At 42.5% G+C, this 5,157-nt stretch overlaps 1 pseudogene; it reads right to left on the minus strand.

Moving 5' to 3' along the window:
- Nucleotides 1-4,306: 4,306 nt before the first annotated feature.
- Nucleotides 4,307-4,914, minus strand: LOC147441134 (uncharacterized; annotated as a pseudogene).
- Nucleotides 4,915-5,157: the final 243 nt, after the last annotated feature.

The following is a 5,157-nucleotide window of genomic DNA, read 5'->3' on the forward strand; positions in this document are numbered from 1 at the left end:
CTCTCTCTCTCTCTCTCTATGCTCCTCATTGTACTTGGACATCCACTATGGTGCACTGGCAGTGGACTTCTCGCAGTCCAGTCTCTTACTCCCGGCCTACATGCCTTATGAAGCTCCAGTGGACGCTCTTTAGACACTTGGTCAAGTGATTCATGGCCTTGCATGCACATGTGACGTAGAGCAACTGGGAATTCTGCTTCTAATCCCCCCTCGTGAGCTGGAATATCACCTTGGGTGCAGTAGCTGCCTTGTTGTTACCAACCAATATCCTCATATATTCTTTGGGTTCACTTTAAGGTCACTTGGTGTATGTAGAAACAGGATGGTTGCTGCGAGTTCTCATTCTCTCTCTACCTCCTGATTGTAGCTGCCTTCGTGATTACATTCACACTCGACGTACATACTAACCAATGAGTTCCCAAGTATTGTATCCGCTTTTACACCACGTTTGATAATATGATCATGTAAAAACTTGCCACGCTCCAGGTCTTTCGATTTGCTACAAGCATTTGCCAAACAAGAAACGATAAATTCATTTGACTTTATGCCACCTTGTTGCATCCTCTCAAACATGTTGAAAATGGCAATGTGTTGCCCTTGTTGAGTTAACCCCCCAATGAGTGCACCCCACGATACCACACACTTACATGTAGAAGTCTCGAGAACATTACATGCTTTGTATCAACTTCCACCTTTAGCATACATGTCAATGAGTGCACTGGTAATAGCTAGATCAATTGCTAGGTCAAGTTTTATTACCTCATTATGTAAAAGCCTACAATGAATTAGGGCTCTTGACCCACCGCATGCTTTCAACACACATAGCAAAATCACTTTGTTAGGGTTAATGCCTTCGAGCAACATTTTTTTAAATAAAAGAGTTCAATGACACAAGCACCTTCCCCATAGTCTACATAACCCCCAAGAAGTACACCCCAGGAAAAAAATATCACGACATGGCAGGTCATCAATAACCTCATAGGCATCGATTAGACACCCAAATTTCGCATACATATCAATCAAAGTGTTTCCAAGAACCACATCTAGCTCTAATCTACCTCTCATTATATCGTTATTTAGCAATCTTCTAGTGTCTAAGTGTAAGGAAATGGGTCCTACCAGGCAAGGCCACCGATACGGTCGAGCAGTGTGTACACTAGGGGGAGGCTATAAGATATAGCACGGTTGGGTGGAGACTAGCACACACATTACCACCACCCTTTCACTAGTATTCGAGCTATTTTTGGGAAAGGGTAAAAGCGGGTTGCATGTGCATGCGATGTGCTGCTTCTTTCCCACGTTCCGCAGACAACCACTTCTTTGCTGTGCAGCAAAAAAGAGATAGGCATAGTTTTCTAAGCGCAACGCGTGCAGACAGATAGAGACAAGCATCCACAATCTCCCCACCTACGCCCTCCACAGTGCACGACTAAGGCAAACTCGACCGGCAACTCGACGGGCACCGAGGCTTCAAAGGCTTTCGTTGGCATCGTTGGCTGCACGCATAGAAAGGCCCACTTAACCCTTGCATGAAGGAGGGTTGAAACCACCCCATGAGGGTAAGAGGCCAACACTCTACCATCAAGCTATTGACCCTTGTTGTATGTAATAAGGAAAGATAACATACTTGTGTTGAAAAGCAAACTAGAAGGAAAGGGAAAACTTCAAACTTCAAGGAAGTAGTTTCACCCTTCCTTTTCACTTCTTTGAGGAAGGCAAGTTTCACTCCAAAAATTCTTTTTTCCTCAAGGAGGTAGCTTCAAAGGGAACAAAAGCCTTCACAAAAACAACGAGTTTTTGTGAAGAACAATTCTCGCAAGGCAAGGTTCGCGTGTAACGCAAATCGCGGAGTATACAAAACACAAAGACTTCAATTTCACAAATTAAAAGTTGAAGTTTTTTTTCTCTCTCTGTGTACATTAGTGTGTGTTTACCATGGCCAATGAGGATATCCCACCTACACACACTTTTGATTTTGAACATGTATATCAAAATTAGGGCACTATGGGTGCTATTGACACTAATGTGCATGACGATGATGATCTAGGAGATCATGGCCTTGTAGATATGGCTGCTTTCAAGACTTTGAAAAATTGCCAAAGCATACTTGAACGCAACCTCTCTGCTCTCAATGCAAATGTTACCAATCTTACGGAGTTACTTGTGAAATTTAGGAATTCATAGACGGCTCAAGGAGCCACAAGTGGCACGGTTCCAGGGAACCAAGCTCGCACGACTCAAAGAGTCCAAGAGACAAGTGCTTCAGAAGATGCAGAAGGTAGCAATGCATTACTTAAGAATATCCACAATATTCCTGAGTTTCACGGGGAAGAGCGTGATGGCAACAAGGATACAATCACTATATTCCTACACAAATGGAGTGATATTCATAGATTGAGACACACCCCAAATATAAAGACGGCTGTGGAAACTAGTCTATCTCTTAAAGGCAAGGCCTATAAGTGGTGGATGACATTTCCAATAGATGCTTGTCCTCCGTCTTGGGCTGCATTTCAAGCTTCTTTCTCCAAAGAGTTTTTGGACTCCAATGAAGAAGACAAGAATTGGTTAGCATGGGATGCATGCCGCATATCTGGCCTCTCTCTCACACAATACCTTTCGAAGTATCGGAAAATCATATTAAAACTAGAAGGTCTAGGTGAATTCCAAAAGATAGTGGGTTTTAATAGGGGTCTTGACAAAGACTATCGTCTTCATGTCAAGACTCAACATCCAAAAACTTTGGAAGAAGCCATCATTCATGCCCAAAGATATGATGATGACCAAGAGAGTAAAGGAGATATTCTTTACTCTAAGAATAATTTTGCTAAGACCAATGTGGCTAAGAGCCAATGGCGAGGTAGATCTTCCACACGTTCCAAGAGGAATGAGAGATAATCTACCTCTCCACGCCCAGAAGAGGCTAAGAAGCCTAAGCAATCACGAGATACTCCACGTGGGTCTCTCAGCACTGCTCATTTTGAGCGTGCAAAGAAACACAATTTGTGTTTTAGATGTCTTTTGGACCAACATAACAAGAAAGATTTTCCTCTTTTGCAAGGCAAAGAAATTAAAGGCCATGCATATGCAGGTGCAACGCCTCACATTAGATTCATCTCCTAAATATTGTGCTGTAGAGGTTCTTCATATGGAAAGAAAGCACAAGTGTTGTGTGTCTGCTTCAATGTGGCAGCCCACCTTTAGCCCCCATGATTTGATTCGCATGCATGGCACTATTAACGGACAACCTGTTCGCATCTTAATGGATGATGGTGCAAACATAACTTCTTGAACTATAAGCTAGTCAAGAAATTGAAGCTTGCATAGACTCCCTGCTCCCACAAGTATGTGGTGGAGTAGATGTCTGGCAATGATAAAGAAGAATGGAACATGGTAGTTCAAGGAGTTGAGCTTATTGTTCAAGATCATACGATGACCCTTAAATTATGAACATGAACTGTGCTGATGTAGTTTTAGGATGGGAGTGGCTGCATGGTTTAGGAAACACATTGCACACTAGTTATGAACACAACTCTTTATCCTTTATGGCCAATGGTAAACACGTGCTTTTGCTTGGTTAGACAAATAAACCATCTCCATCTCTTATATGTGCAGCCGAGCTTTCTATTTTGCAAAAAGCAGATTGAATAGATGAAGTCTTTTTGTGTTACTGCTTGTCTCCAAGTCTTGTGAATTCTCAAGAGCAAAGTGCGGTGAATTCTAGTAATGGTATGCAAAGTGCAATGAATTCTAATGATAAACAAAGTGTTAACAAACCAAACGAGCAAAGTTATCTCGACTTTAATTCTATAGAGCAACGTGCAACTATTGTAAAACAAACATTACAGGAATTACAAGATTCTCCATCCCATCATAACTCTAGTTTACTCTCTCCTTTTGCACGGCAAAAGCTGACTCACTTATTTTTGGAGTATAATGATGGATCCTTAAGAGTGGATACTCAAGAATGAAGCCTCCTTGCATAAAGTCTTCCTTTTAAAGGCTTTCACCACAATCCCTTCTACTATGAGTTTAAGCTTGAGCCCTCTAACTGGCATACACAACTTTGGAACATTAAGTGGGCCAAGACTTATACAAAGTGAGTTGGAAATATTATGCACAACCATAGCATATCTCCCGCTTGATGCATAACTGGTGTAGCCTGTGTTAGCCGCTACTAAAACATGCTTATTGAACGGAATACCCTACCAACACTATGCAAAACAAAAAACAAACCTTAGGTACGTTGTTTTTTTTTCCACTGCTGCTCCTCATGCGGGTTTCCCAAACCCTATATTTCCTATCATCATCCCCCTGGGTCAAACAAATACCTTTGGTCATCACCATCCTTTTGTAGTAGCTCCATGTAGTACTCTATCCATGTAAATATCCAATGGTGCACATAGAAGGGAGCTAGTACACCTTCACTGCTCCAATCATCTACATGCCTCCAATCTGCTTCATATAGAGCATCATCATGCTCACTATCCTGCTCAATGGCTATACCTGCAATCCTCTCCCAACCATATAGAGAAGATACCTCCTCCAAAGACTCCTCTAGCTGGCGAATGACCCATTGCACTGCCGCTTCCATCACCATGTCCATCAATAATGAGCAGTAGACCTTCGTTATCATCTTCTCCATTTGCCTAGACTGTTCTTCTTCTTCACTCACAACTGGTAGCACTTGTTCTTCATCCAGAAGTTCTTTTATCAGCTTTGCACTCCACTCCAAGCCTGCAATATCTTCGACCACCACATCTTCAAGACCATCCACATAGGCAGAACCATATGGCTCAAGCACATATCTTGTAGACCCACTTCATCTTCATGTTCTTCAAGCACATGCCTTGCCACTGCCTCTCCAAATAGGGAAGAAAGAGGATCATCCTCTACTACATCATCCTGTAGCATAGTCTCAACATAACCTTCCTTCTCATTCTGTTCAACCCTACCATCATCTACCTCCATCAAACTCAAACATTGGCCCACTTTACCATCCTCATAGGGTAGACTAGGAGCCACGACTCCATCTCTTTGCTCCTCTTCCATGACCGTAGCAGCTTTTTCCCCCTTGGCCAAGCTTTGTACCTGGTATACCACCATGGCATACTCCACAACTACCTTATAAGCATCCTCATTAGCAAAGTACCACCT

Source organism: Adiantum capillus-veneris, chromosome 15 (assembly GCF_014529385.1).
Source record: "Adiantum capillus-veneris isolate H3 chromosome 15, ASM1452938v2, whole genome shotgun sequence".
Lineage (NCBI taxonomy): Eukaryota > Viridiplantae > Streptophyta > Polypodiopsida > Polypodiales > Pteridaceae > Adiantum > Adiantum capillus-veneris.